The sequence below is a fragment of the Schistocerca cancellata genome, chromosome 11 (assembly GCF_023864275.1).
Source record: "Schistocerca cancellata isolate TAMUIC-IGC-003103 chromosome 11, iqSchCanc2.1, whole genome shotgun sequence".
Taxonomy (NCBI): domain Eukaryota; kingdom Metazoa; phylum Arthropoda; class Insecta; order Orthoptera; family Acrididae; genus Schistocerca; species Schistocerca cancellata.
Genome location: NC_064636.1, coordinates 66,138,934 through 66,153,929, shown reverse-complemented (window position 1 = coordinate 66,153,929; position 14,996 = coordinate 66,138,934). Strand labels below are relative to the sequence as shown.

Genomic DNA, 14,996 nt, shown 5'->3' with positions numbered 1-14,996 from the left:
GTGTCCGTGACGTCCACAAATGCGCCAGTACTTTGTCAGTTGATTTTGATTCATACATTCTGTTAGGAAAACATTATCTCATGTCTTCTTCAGTAGCGTTAGTATATAAGCAACTTACTTTCTGGAGTTGAGGTTTAAGAGTGCCGTTGGCGGCTGCTCCACACGTGGTACACCTTCGGTCGTACAGGGCGGCGCGAGGCGCACACAGACTGTTTCTGCAGCGTCGTGGCGTATCCCCAGTCCAGACCAAACGCTGCCGAAGCTGCCGACACAGGCTGCTTGTAACACTGCAACCGGTTGTACGTAGCGTGTGCAATCAGATACCAAATTTGGTATATTACGTACTATGCCCCAAAAGAGCAAATAGTCCTGTCCCGGAAAAGCCACGTATAACACTTTTGTCAAATACAGCTACTGTTATGGTATAACCTCAAAACTGGAGGCAGTTCGTATATTGAAATTATTTTTATTCAAGCAATTATAGTATAAAGTAGCAGAGCAGTGTTACCCTCTGACAGGAATTTTGTTATGTTGACCGTGTTGTACCTAACGGAGGTGGTTTATCGGAAGTGAAACACAAAATTACGTAAATATTTAAACAGTAACAAACAATATCTTAACGATCTACACTGCTCAAAGAATAAAGAAAACCATCGCCAGCCTAATTAGGCAAGAGAATGATTGACATTCTTGTTCAACAAAATAGGTATGAGTAACTGTAACGGACCAACACAACATATACTTTGCCACACGCGAGTGCAATGAACTCTGGCACCTGAATACAGCATGTTCACGTTAAGGCTGGAGCTACCAAATCAGAACAAACTATTTGCATAAATATAACAGATAACAAAACACACTATTACCTTGAAGACTTAGTGCTCTCAATATCGTTACTACTAATATTCACTGTAGAATAGTAAATTGGACACAGATTTAATATTACTTTTCAAACAAATTCCTATCTGACATGAAATATGGATATGGTCCACAGCAAATTTAGGTACTCTGCGTAGATTAAGTCTCTCGCTACTAAGCACCTTTCTACTTAAAATGAAAATTAAATGGAATTAACCAACAGATTACTCCTCACTGTCTTTTGAATAAAGAAATTGTTTTCATAGATAGTGGTCTTTCTATGAATCGTTATCTAACATGAGCACAATAGACAAACTGTTGCTCCTGTTACACAATTAATGGTCACTTTTAATACACAAGAGGAACCCAAAATTGTACAGAATTTCACTTGAATAGCAAGAATAGTAGAAACTACTTTGAGTGGAGAGGGGCCCTTAATCATGACCACTGTAGCAGAGCATACTAAACACAATTTCAATACACTAAAGAAACAAGGCCTTAACAAGTATGAACATGTAAACCTCCAATAGTATTAGTTCTCAACTCTTACTGCAGTAGAACACAACTCGATGTGGTTATAAGACAACAGCTCGCCTTTGGTTGATTTTCAACAGACTGCACTGTCATCATTTACTAAGCAAACTTCATAAGCCTCAGTTTTGAGGACTTTCACTTTAGAAGTTGGCAATAAAATTTTAATAAGCAGTTTTAATAGAGAAATTACTTTCAGCAAGCATTATTTACTATATTACTCAGTTCTGCTAAAACACTGAGCTTTAAATGTTCTTTCAATAAACTTTCAATAAAGACACTCGGTAATCACTTTATCATGGGAAGGTCCCTAAGAGGTTGTGTGACTAAGGATAAAAAAATCAAGGTAGGGATAAGACTTCGAGTATAAGTTACCTTGTATTTGTCCGCACTAAAACATCCAATAAGCTGATCCTTCACCATACACTTCTACTATTCCTTGGTTCCTTTTCAGTGGCTGCGCAATGTGGTGGCGATTGCATGTAGGTAGGTGGATTTGCAGGTAGAATTGCTGGACCCTGTCATTTCTTGGTGGAGATGATAGATATCAATTGAAGAATAGTTCCAGCTCTTTATCCATCCATCCATCCGAGGCATTGGAAAGCGCCACGGAAAGCCTCTCTCGGTACCAGCACAGAACACAACTTTTACATGAGCAGTTGACAGTTTGGTAGCTCGGCCCCGACTGACTCTTGGTCTTTCTGTCCATACCCACCACGTTTAGCGCGTGCTACAAAGTTCCGTTCCCGAGGGGAACCACAACACCTTTTACATATGAAATAACTTAAGAACCCTAAGTGAAGGTCAGCAGTTTACATAACAGCAAACAAACATTTAAAAAAAAACAGAACATTAGCATATATTGACATTTCTACAAAAAATTATTTAAACCAAATTACAATTATGTACATTAAGTTTTGTCTCCCTCCGAATGAGACAAAGAATTTAAATGATACACTACATTGCATAGAATCAAACCATGACATCAGAGTTTTTACAAAGAAAGGACTATACAATTTTGTCATCGATTCAATCAACCATCATTTACAGAAACTCAACGATGTGACATTAAATAAAACAAAAGGCAAAATGAATCAGTAGAGCATTAGAGCTATGGTGTTACACGCTGCATATCGGCGGACACATTTCTCTGTACGACATGCAGCCCGTCTTGTTCTCTCTAGTGTGTTAACTTTATTCACAAAAACGTGATTCCTGTTTTCGGTAGTTATATGCAGACATCAGTTTCAATACGTACAAGCAGAGACAAATTTCAAAATTATCGACATGTGCTGTGTTTTACCTATAAGGAAGACGCCGTTTTCACATCGTTTAAGTGACATCAGAAGACATCAATGTGTACGACACCGTCCTGCTAGCGTCATTCACGAGTGCAGTTTGCTACTGAGCTCGGAATGGAAATGAAATCTGCGTCCTTCTGTGCAAGAAATGAGAGTTGAAACTACCGCACGCGAAGCAGACAGCGTAATTTCGAAGTAGAGACAAATCGTTATCGAAGTATAAGTGGGCCACGTCACAGATGTATGCGCTTATTCGCGCCCTGACAAGACTGCTCTGGGAAATCTTAACCCAATAGTCTCCGTCTTCGTCAATGCACGATAGTTCCAACTGCATATTCCAATGTATTCAACTAGATCCTTAATCGAGCTACAGTAACGCCTAGATATTCTGAAACAAATAGAACTCGATGGTTACAATGGCTGTGTCAATACCATCTCTGTATCACATTACACTGCCCTTGGGAGATGCATACACTCTCTCTCGTCTCACGATTACAGCTGCGTAAATAAAGCGAAATGGATTCGCATTTCACGAATCTGGATTTACGTGAGCCGTTTGTGGCACATGGAAGTTTGTGCGGGATTCGGGTTCGAGTCCCGCTCCGGCAAAACGTTTCATGTTTCGCAAATAGCGGACGTCAATTCGGATTCGCGAAATGGGAATAAATTTCACAATAAATGTAAAACTCTTTCCAAGCTAGATGAACAACAGATCGGTGGTAACGTTTCTACTGAGGTTATGTTTCTCACACGCAAACAGATTGTCTATCGGAAAAACATCACAAATTGCAATTTTGTAAGTTTTTTTAGTGTGTCAGATGTGACGCTTGCATATCTTCCGTATAAAGGAGGTAACAGAATGAACCGTGAACGCTGCAGGGTAGCGTATACTGTTGTAAAACTTGCTGACATTAATTTTGTGACGCACGACAGATGAAGTTTGCCTATCTGGACATGTTTAAAGTTGTCGTAAGGCGTGGGCGGCTAGCTCAGCTGGCAAGAGTGAAGCTTCCACACTGGAAGCCTCTTTCGGGGCACAAACGACACAACAGCCAGAATACTCGGGTGTGGCTGGCGTTTTGTTGACATGCGCGGGAGTAAACACTGTGTCTGCAAGCCTGGACGCTGGGGAGACACACAACAAAGCCGCCGGGAGAGAGCGGTCTGCCGCCAGGGAGCGGTCTGCCGCCGGTGGAGACATCTGCGTCCGCTGCGGCCAGCCCGGACTCCACAGAGGCCGGGACTTCCCCGAGCAGCTGACGCAATGCGGCCACACCCGCGGAAAAGTACTGGCAGTAGTGGGAGGAGGAGGGCGGGGGGGGGGGAAGGGGCATATGCGGCAGAGAAGGCGGCGCGCCGGAGGAGCGCAGAAAGGCCCTGGTGCTGAAAGTACCCTCCACCACACACCGTAAAGCGGCAGGAAGTAGGTTACTTTCTCCTTTTGGATCACACCCCAGCTGTGCCGTGGGATTAGAATTTTCTCAGGTACTTGGCAAAGTGAGTTATGACATGGAAGTTGTATGCTTTGGGTTTTCCGCAATTTTGTGATTAAACTGCCCTTAATCCACTCACTCGGCTCGTACTGCTTCAGAGCGCAATTTCCAATTATTTTACACCTTGTCCATAATTCTTTCACGTCCATAATATCGAAATTAAATGATGCCTATTCATTGTCTTAAGATACTAATACCTGCCTATCTACTATATCCATCATAGATATTCTCGTAGGCTTCGTGAAGCATGTGTTAGCTTCAGTAACCATCGTCCCTACGTTGAAATAGAGATCCTTATAGTTACAATATCTATAGCGTCAGGTCACTTTCTAGTTTCATCGTCTAAAACATTCCCAATGTGTGTGGGTTCCCGAAATAGCGGCTCAAGACAGTTCTCAGAAAAAGCGCAGTAGCACTTTCTCTTGCGATTCCACTTGGTTTTCTATCACATGGTCGCATCTTTCGATATCTGCTATTTTGACGTTTGTGCGATTATTAAAGGCGGAACTACGGACCAATATTCGTCAGTGAAACAGTTTTGGGAAAGGACGTTTAGTATTTGGGGCTTTTCTCTGTAATCCAAGTTTTTGAGGTTTTCTGAGGAATTGGAAGAGGAGTTAAACGTAATGGACAGTGTCGTGGAAGGAAGATACAAGATCAACAAAAGCGATACAATGTAGCCAGATTATATTAGGCGATTCTGAGGAAATTAGATTATGAAAAGAGACGCTAAAAGTAGTAGGTGACCTTTGCTAGTTATGCTTAACTGATGGTAGACAAAGTGCCGGAAGCGTGTCGCACAGTACTGCTGAACTCTCCCCACTGGGGCTCAAGACAGCCACTGGTGATATTTTCATGCTGACCCCCCACATAACCTGCCTGCCTCTGTATGTGTATTTACAGCCGTACTGAGTGATGCTGAAAGATACAGTTACCAGTTTGATCTCTTGCTTCAGACGTTGTTGTGGAACATAACAGTGCAGTGATACTTTAGAGGTGATTAATCTTCTTCTTGTTGAATATTCTACTTTGGTAAAGTAAATAGTCAGCATCAAGGCTCGTCTGATGGACCCCATACAACCACTCACACGAAGAAACATCCGTACCTAAAGACAGGAAAGTCGCACGGGTCACAGCAATACTCAAGAAAGGAAATGGGAGTAATGCGATGAAAGACAGCCTCGTATCACTGGAATCAATCTGCAGAATAATTTCGAAAATGAGTTACCTCAAAGAAAGCGATTTGTAGAAAAAATTTCTTGTAAAGCACAACTAGCTCTTTTTTCACACCAAATAATGAGCGTTGTCGACAGAGGATCTCAAATCTATTCGATATTTATGAATTTCGGGAAGGCTCTTGACAGCGGTCCTCACATGCAACTTGTAATCGAACTGCGTGTCGCCGGCCGCTGTGGCCGATCGATTCTAGGCACTTCAGTCCGGAACCGCGTTGCTGCTACGGTCGCAGGTTCGAATCCTGCCTCGGGCACGGATGTGTGTGATGGCCTTAGGTTAGTTAGGTTTAAGTAGTTCTAAGTCTAGGGCACTGATGACCTCCGATGTTAAGTCCCATAGTGCTTAGAGGCATTTGAACCATTTGAAACGGCGTGTCCAGGGAGTGCCTTCCCAGCTGTGCGACTGGATTCGTCATTTCCTCGCAGAAAGGTCGCAGTTCGTAGTCATTCGAGGAAAGTCATCGAGTAAAACAGAAGGTGCATCTATGGTGCTCCGAGGAAGTGTTGAAGGTCCTCTGCCGTTCCTGACGTACGTAATTGCTTTACTAGGTAATGTGAGCAGCCATTTTAGTGAGCAGCCATTTTAGACTGTATAAAATTATTACATTTACCGTCTGGTAAGGTCAGCAGAACATCGAAACCAAATGCAAAATGATTTGGAGACGGTAACTTGTTTGTACGGATACTGGTAACTGATCCTACATAATGACGTGTTAAGCTATATGCAAAACCGACTGAAATTACCATTACGGACAACTTAAATTGGAAAGAACACATAGAAAATGTTGTTGTGAAGGCGAACCAAAGAGCGCATTTTATTGGCAGAACACTTAGTAGATACAATAGAGCTACTGGAGAGACGGCCGACACCACGCTACTAAATTGGTGATCCCTTGACGTCTCCTCGTTCGGAATGTTTGCTGTGGAGAAGGGATGCTTACCAGATGCGATTGACTGAGAACATTGAAAAAGTCCAAAGAAGGACAGTTAGTTTTGTTTTATTACTAAGTAGGGGAGAAAGTGCCACGGATATGATACGCGAGTTGCGATGACAATAAGTGAAAGTCCATTTCGTCGGGGCGAGATCTTTTCACGAAATTTAGTCACCAGTTTTGTCCTGCCAATACCAGAATACTTCGCTGCATAGAGTGAAATGACCATCGCAATAAAACAAGAGAATTAAAATTGTCGTGGAACGTCTTGAAGTGTGCATTTTTCTCGCGTGCTCTTGGGAAAGTATAACGGGAAATAATTAGTCGCAGGGTAATTCGATGAACCTTCTCTTAAGAGTGAATCGCGCCATAATCATGTACACGGTGAAAATGTTGTGTGGCATAAATTATAGGAATTATTCATCTGGAAAACTTTGTTGCATATTGCATGGTGAAATGTAAGTAAGTTCTTGATGCGAAATTGAACGAGAAGTGTATCTATATTTTAGGGGTATCTTCGATGTACATCACCTGCGGAAGTAGCCCGCATCTCGTGGTCGTGCGGTAGCGTTCTCGCTTCCCACGCCCGGGTTCCCGGGTTCGATTCCCGGCGGGGTCAGGGATTTTCTCTGCCTCGTGATGGCTGGGTGTTGTGTGATGTCCTTAGGTTAGTTAGGTTTAAGTAGTTCAAAGTTCTAGGGGACTTATGACCACAGCAGTTGAGTCCCATAGTGCTCAGAGCCATTTTTGAACCTACGGAAGTACGCAGTCTTACCTGTCGTCTCAGAATTAATTGGGGTGAAAGTCTGTCTACTTGATATGAGAATAAGGAGCCGATTTTTTATCTTTTTATTAATCAAATTTTTATTTGATGTTTATTATCTTTGTAGCAGTTTACCGTCGGCCGAGAACGAGTGGCAGCAAAGCTAAATACTCGAACCAACAACGATAGTGAATAATAATGAAAAATGCAAAAATAATTCCCAGGCCCGTCCTGTGTGGCCGCGGTCCAGCAGATACCGCCACGTTCTGACACACCACGGCGGGGCGCGGATTTCTGAGCAGGAAGGCAACTGCTGGGAGAGAACCCACGACCCCTTACGTCGGTCCAGTAGTCAGGTCTCTGTAGACGACACGGCAGTCAAATACTGTCTCAACACGAGCAGAGGTCACTGGGAAGGTCTTGAAAAAGTGTAGTAATTGCTGTGGTAGGGTCTTTTCTCGCATTATGAGATGCAATACCCACTCTTTACATGACGAATAGTACAGTGTTTCCAGCTGATGCAAAAGTTTATGAACGTGGCTTTTCTGGAACGAAATTTTTCAGACAGGAGTATTCAAAACTACTATGACCTCAACAGTTTTGTGCGGTGATCCACAGTGTTGGCCTTACACTGAAACGGCGGAAATTAAACTTGGTATTTGAGCCTAAAGTAACTGCAGCTTACGGGGATGACGTTTTGGTATTCCGTTATTTTGCGCCGTTGTATTGTAAGAAATTGCGCAGGTATATCGAGTGTTCGGTGGACTTTTTTGCTTTGGACGTAAGTTTCAATATAAAGTGAGCAAATGTGGCACCAAAGCGCAGATTGTATGAAACCGGATACGGCGACTGCTCAGTGTGTTCTGCCTCAGCCAATCACAGCACAGATGACACCCTCTTATTACGAACTGTTAAATATTACTACCGCTTACTGCAAAAACTGCTGCTGCAAAATAAACATTTCGACCGTCGTACTTTGCGCAGTACATAGGAGCAGACAGAAAATTTTAAGCTCTTGCGTGGGCAGCAGGCAGTCAACTGAATCGCTATATGATAAATGGCCAGATCATGCGAATTAATTACGTTATGTACTTGTGACTTATGAGCTTCTCGGTTAAGACTGAAATCAAAATAACTACTGAAAATACAGGCGATGACGTAGGGAGAAGCGAGCGACGGAGGTGTTTATTCGTTAGGCAGCGTTCTGTCGCAGTAAGCGTTGCGTGTGCTCGCTTCTCGGAAAAGGGAATGAAACGCTGCACGAAGCGCCAAGGTCGTGGCTTGCGGCTTTCGTTGCTGGCGGCGGAGGGGGTCACGTGACCTGAGAGCCGCTGCCCCGCCCCGCCGGCTGTGAGACGGGGAGGCGGCGCTCAGTCGCTTTGCCACGGCAGGGCGGGCGGGTGTGCGTGTGGGCGCAGCAGCAGGTAAGGACGACGCGCAGTCGCCCCGTGCTGTCTGAAGAGTGCAAGATTTGTTTGCAAAAAATGTTGCAACTGATGCCGGTACTAGTAGTTGAATTCAGTATAAATAGCGGCAAAGTACAGACAGCTGTTATAATTGACAGTATGTACTCAGTTTAATCTCAAAACAAACAAATTTTTTCGTTGTAGTGATCTGAAAAGGCAGCAACATGCATTTCACAACTCATTTAGGTACAATAAACTCAGCTTGCTACTAAGTGACAGAATAGAAATGAAAGAAAATTACTTGCTCCCTCAGACACGGCCTCTCGCGAAACAAATTTTATTGCACGCAACTTCCTGGCAGATTAAAACTGTGTGCCGGTCCGAGAGTCCAGAACTCGGGTCATTTGCCTTTCGCAGGCAAGTGCTCTGCGGCGGAAGTACAGCTATGAGGCGGTGTTTTGAGTTGTGCTTCGGCAGCTCAGGTAAGCCGGCACGGTAGCTCAGCGTGTTCGGTCAGAGAGCTGTTTAGCCTCTGCAATAAAAAAACTGAGTCCAGGGATCAACAAACGAACCTGACCGGATGTCATGTGACGTCCGCAACGACCAAACACAACGATCAACAACGAACAAAATGGAAAAAAAAAAGGTGGGAGAGTACTTGCTCGCGAAAGGCAAAGGTCGGGAGTTCGAGCCTCGGTCGGGCACCCAGTTTTAATCTTCCAAGAAGTTCAATATCAGTGCACACTCCGCTGCAGAGCGAAAATTTCACTCTGGAAATTTTATTCCATGTTTAGAAGTGAAACTGTGACTGAAAGTACTCTGGTGAAGTAAGTAGGATACTTCGGACTCCGTCTTGACTAAATAAAATTCGTTTATATCGACAAGCCTACATCAAACTACAAATGGCCCACGTCGTCTGTACAAGCCTCTTACAAATAGTTACGTAGGTGAACCTATGGCGTTAAACTAAGGCGCCTCAAACGAGTTCTGGAGGCAACAAAAATTTTATTCTCAGTATTTCACTATTTATCCGGCAAATTTAAAAGTTCTGTCGTAAACTGCTCGCTAAGAGGTAGAAACTTGTGTTCAAAGCCCTCTTACAGCGAGACAAGTATTACGCTGAACGAGACAGATACAGAGATTGCCATCGCATCTCGTGGAGCCCAAATAACCCACGATACGTTCATCCATTGTCTGGGAGTGACAGCACTGGGCAACTTGCAACAAAGTTTGAACATTATCTCAAACCTTCTCAAAAGTTTCTCTCGCTTCCATGCATAACGTCAAATATTCGAGACAGTGGTGCATTTGTAAAGTAATAGATTACACGTGTAGTATAAGTGCGAGTTGTAGTGTTGACAGAATCGGGCGTGGCGTGGGATTTATACTGGTTGTGACTTGTGAGACCTCTGCACTGTACCTCATGCCGCTGTAGGACTTTCAGCAAACCTGCAAGTCCAACACCTAAGTCTGTATGTACGTGCCGGCAAGCCGCGTGGCAGTGTGTGGCAGAGGGTACTCTGGTACCACTGACTGCTCCCATCCGCCTTGGCTGTGCCGCTCGCGAGTGGTACGTGGCTGGCGTCATCGGCGCTAAGCCCGTGTTAGGCTGCAGTTTCTCGAATTTTCTCGTCTCGCTCATTTCGCTGCAGGCCTGAAAGCGTCGAGGAGACACGCTTGCACTGCGGCACTGCGGTTTGTCGGCAGGAAGCGGGCGTCCGCGCGGTGGGTGCAGATAAGTGCGCGTCGCCAGTTCAGGGTCGGCAGCGGTGGGAGGTGACGTCACGCGGCCACGCTGGTGATGGTCGATTTCGCTGGCGGGGGTGGGCGGGAAGCCAGCGAGGCGCAGAGTCGAATGGCCTCGGTGCACGAAATACCCTCCACCACACACCGTAAAGTGCAGGTGGTAACTCATTCCTGCTACACTATGCATCGCAATATTAGTTTTTAGTACTTCATGTTTAGATTTGATTGCTACGGGTAAAGGGCGATGTAACGAATTAACAGTTATGCAGATGAGAGTATACCGGTACATTCGTAACAGGAAGACGCTACAGCGCGACGCGCACGAATCACGCGTGGCGCGCGTGTCCAACGCGTGTCGAGACGCGTGCACGTGTTTTGCACGCGCCGGCTGACGGCGCTCTCCGCTGACAGAAACGAAGCGCGCGCACACTGTAATCTTTCTCAAACGATTTTACAGAAACTACTCGGTAAAAATATTTAATTTTTTACTTGATTGTAGCGTTATATGGCAGCTTCGTGTCCAAGTGCCCATCATCTCGCTAATTGTCATACTTATTTCGATATACACATTATAGTAAGACGCTACGCAAAATTCGAAAAGCCTGCAATGAAAAATAAGGGTCGCTACGATTTTGCGTTTGGTTACACCATATGTTGTTGCGTTTGAAATTTAGCCAACATGTTGAATTTTTGTTTAGACTTGGGAGGAGGTCTCTGTCTGCCTCCGATCTCGAGAAAACGGATCCTATGTAGCGCGCTCACTTCCAGTCTCACGCCCGCGAGACGAGAATGAAATACGCGCAACATCTCTCGTATCTCCTAAACCGCTCGAGACATCGAAACGAAAGATTGGCGAATGATAGCACACAAGGAGAGTATTTTCCTAATTCGTAAACACAGGGAACTTTATCTTTGGCGATATATCAGTACTTGTACTTCCCTTCTTATTTTTTTGACTCCATTGGTACTAATTTCTTGAGTTACCGACAGCTAGCGAAATAAGATTTTCCTAGTTGTTGTTGTTGTTGTTGTTGTTGTTGTTGTTGTTGTTGTCTTCAGTCCTGAGACTGGTTTGATGCAGCTCTCCATGCTACTCTATCCTGTGCAAGCTTCATCTCCCAGTACCTACTGCAACCTACATCCTTCTGAATCTGCTTAGTGTATGCATCTCTTGGTCTCCCTCTACGATTTTTACTCTACACGCTGCCCTCCAATACTAAATTTCTGATCCCTCGATGTCTCAGAACATGTCCTACCAACCGATCCCTTCTTCTAGTCAAGTTGTGCCACAAACTCCTCTTCTCCCCTATTCTATTCAATACGTCCTCATTAGTTACGTGATCTACCCATCTAATCTTCAGCATTCTTCTGTAGCACCACATTTCGAAAGCTTCTATTCTCTTCTTGTCTAAACTATTTATCGTCCATGTTTCACTTCCATACATGGCTACACTCCATACAAATACTTTGAGAAACGACTTCCTGACACTGAAATCTATACTCGATGTCAACAAATTTCTCTTCTTCAGAAACGCTTTCCTTGCCATTGCCAGTCTACATTTTATACCCTCTCTACTTCGACCATCATCAGTTATTTTGCTCCCCAAATAGCAAAACTCCTTTACTACCTTAAGTGTCTCATTTCCCAGTCTAATTCCCTCAGCATCACCCGACTTGATTCGACTACACTCCATTATCCTCGTCTTATACCCTCCTTTCAAGACACTGTCCATTCCGTTCAACTGCTCTTCCAAGTCCTTTGCTGTCTCTGACAGAATTACAATGTCATCGGCGAACCTCAAAGTTTTTATTTCTTCTCCATGGACTTTAATACCTACTCCGAACTTTTCTTTTGTTTCCTTTATTGCTTGCTCAATATACAGATTGAATAACATCGGGAATAGGCTACAACTCTGTCTCATTTTATTTTCCTAGTATGAAAATAAAAATGAAATATCTTCTCTTATGTTACTACAAACCGACACTGAGGTTTTCGTAAGCTATTGACCTCTGTGATTGCCAGTTAGTTGTTTTCTGAGGCACTCTGTTTCAGGATTCTATCGCAGTAGCTGCTGTGAGATGAGTTTGTGCAAATTATACTGTGTTTGGACAAAGTACAATAAAAAATTGTCAACAAAAGAAGTGTGTCCGTTACTCATAAATGGTGACGCTTCTTCGAATGAGAAAAGGTTAACAAGTCACACAAAAATTAATTACCAATTCTGTTGGAGTTTTGGTCGAATGCCCGCAACCCATTGGTGTCTAACACTGAGCGACTGGAATGGAAACTTAGCAAAGGATTTTATTCCTTCTCTTGTCTGAGCAGTGTTAAAATAATGACGACCGTTCCTTCAGGCGGAATAACACGCACCTGCCGGATGCTGGTTACTCACCTACTGCTCTGGCCAAACTGTGTGATGGCGAATGAAATAGTTGTTGCTGAGAAAAGGAAAGAATTGATCTGTCGCGCAACACACTGGTCAGTGGATTGTCAGCAGCGCGACAGGAATGCAGACGCTGGCCATGTGTGCCTTGTGAGCTGGAGTTACAAGAACATTGTCATGAAAGTAGATCTCCCTTTGTCAGCAGTACATTTCAACAAATTAAATGTATCTAAGCACCACACTCTTTTAGGATATTCCTACTTTCGTAATAATACCGACCATTTTTTTCATTTGTATAATTAGTTTATTAATGCTGCTAATGTGCATGCAACAATTGAAATGCTTCCAGAATGAGATTTTCACTCTGGCAAAGGTCCCGAGTTCGAGCCTCGGTCGGGCACACAGTTTTAATCTGCCAGGAAGTTTCAATTGAAATGCTGCTTCTCATCTTGGCGAGCCAATTGACACATTGTTATTTCTGACTGCTTTTCGAGTGTTTCTAGCTTGCAGTGGAAATGTGATGTCCACAGGTACATACTATAATGTCTCTTATTACACCTATATCCAAGTAACGACAGTGAAAGCTACGTACTTAATATCTTCGACATTTTATCAGAAGCAGAAAGAGGTCATACCTGTGGAAATAACGCCTTTTCGACTTCTTGCGGCAGATCATAGAGATACGTCAGCATTACAGGCAGCAAGTAGATACCCTTACTTTAATTTCCTGCCTCGTTTCTAAATCACGTGATTTTATAATTATTCCTTACTTCCTTATTCACAACCCTCAGGATGAATCGTCTATCCCTTCTTACGATCTGAAAACATGGCGGAGGCAGAAGATGATAATCCCAGTGGCTAAGGGCTCACAAGTTACTGAACTGTCCATTGTTCTTGACAAAAGAAGAAACAAACCAAAAGATATTTGCAACTGAAAACTATTATGTAGTAACGTAAATAGATGGAGCGCTTGAACGGCGAAAGACGAAGCACTACTCGGTGTTAATAAAATTCAGTATACTATAAGGCTGTATTTTTCGGACGAGCAATACTTCCACTGCCCATACGCGCCATGCCGGGGTGAGCACACGGCAGGACTGCCTTCCTCCCCCCCCTCACCCCCCCCCCCACCCAACGCCTCCCACGGTGCTCGCGTGACGCGCGTCGCCAGAAACTGTGCCGCAACCACAACGCCGCGCGACCTGGCGCAGGCGCGCGTCGCGTCCCAGTCGCGTCGCGTCGCAGTTTGCGCGCTCCCATTTGAACCTGAAGTTAGGAAAACGCGCGATGCGCTGCGACGCGCCACACGCGCTATACGCTTCTCAATTTGCGCCTAGCCTGGAACCCTAAAAATGAAGTGAATTGGCCGGGAGATGATCCCATTTGAGGGTTGCTCGGCCGGTAGGAGAAAGACCTCCTGTTTCACTCGAATTTGTCGGTTTGCGCGGCAGTGAAACCGACCGGCAATGATGGTGGCCGAACAAACACCGAGACCCCTAGAGACTCTCACCAGGCAGCATACAGCGTAATATTCTGAGAGTCTGGGAAGGATCTTAACTGTATTCTGAGGTTTAGAATTAAAAGTTAGCTGCCAAGCCCTTGCTAATCCTAACAGTCATGCGCAGACCCCTTTCAATCACGTTAGCAAGTCTATGGTAACGTATTTCCTGAAATATGAACAGTTACTAAGCAAGGATTGTTCTTAAACGAAAATGCTGGCCACACTATTAAGTTTATCGATGTCTAATATACTAAAATTTTTGGTCACCGATCTGCTCAATATGCCACGCTGAATTTGTCTTTTCTCATACACAAAACAACTAAAAAAATCCGTACTTTCTAAAACAAAACAAAAAGGAATGAATTTGTTTGCCTTCACTGTAAAGCACTTTTGAGGCATGTAGCACAACTGAAACTGGCAAACAATAACTTCCTACGGAGTTCATACTACACACGACCGTACCATTGAAAGGCTGGGCTCTGACTTCTTAGATTGGTGTAAGCATTCTCCATTTGCAAGAGAAGAGATGCGTGAAGAATACTCTGTTCTGATTGCTACATTAAGGCCAATACAAAAATATTATTCTCCTATGTTTGCGCGCTTTTTTCACGACTAACAAATCAATAAACAACACACTCGAACTGTACTTTTTTCCAAAATATTTAACATTCTGGTACTTTATTTATACTTTACATTATTAACTGTTTTCATTTACACTGAAATTAGCTTCCCTTTACCATAAACTTACTTGACACACTATAATACAAAATTCCCCGTCTTCATTCACAGTGTATTAAAAATTTCTCACGTTACTTCGTACGGCGTTTGTCACTGTAACAGTGATCT

The 14,996-nt window shown here is 43.8% G+C and overlaps 1 protein-coding gene across 1 annotated transcript in view; it reads left to right on the top strand.

Annotated features, from left to right (window-relative positions):
* Window positions 1-14,996, top strand: part of LOC126108613 (TD and POZ domain-containing protein 1-like) — a 440,276-nt gene that overhangs the window by 111,032 nt on the left and 314,248 nt on the right. The window lies entirely within an intron of this gene.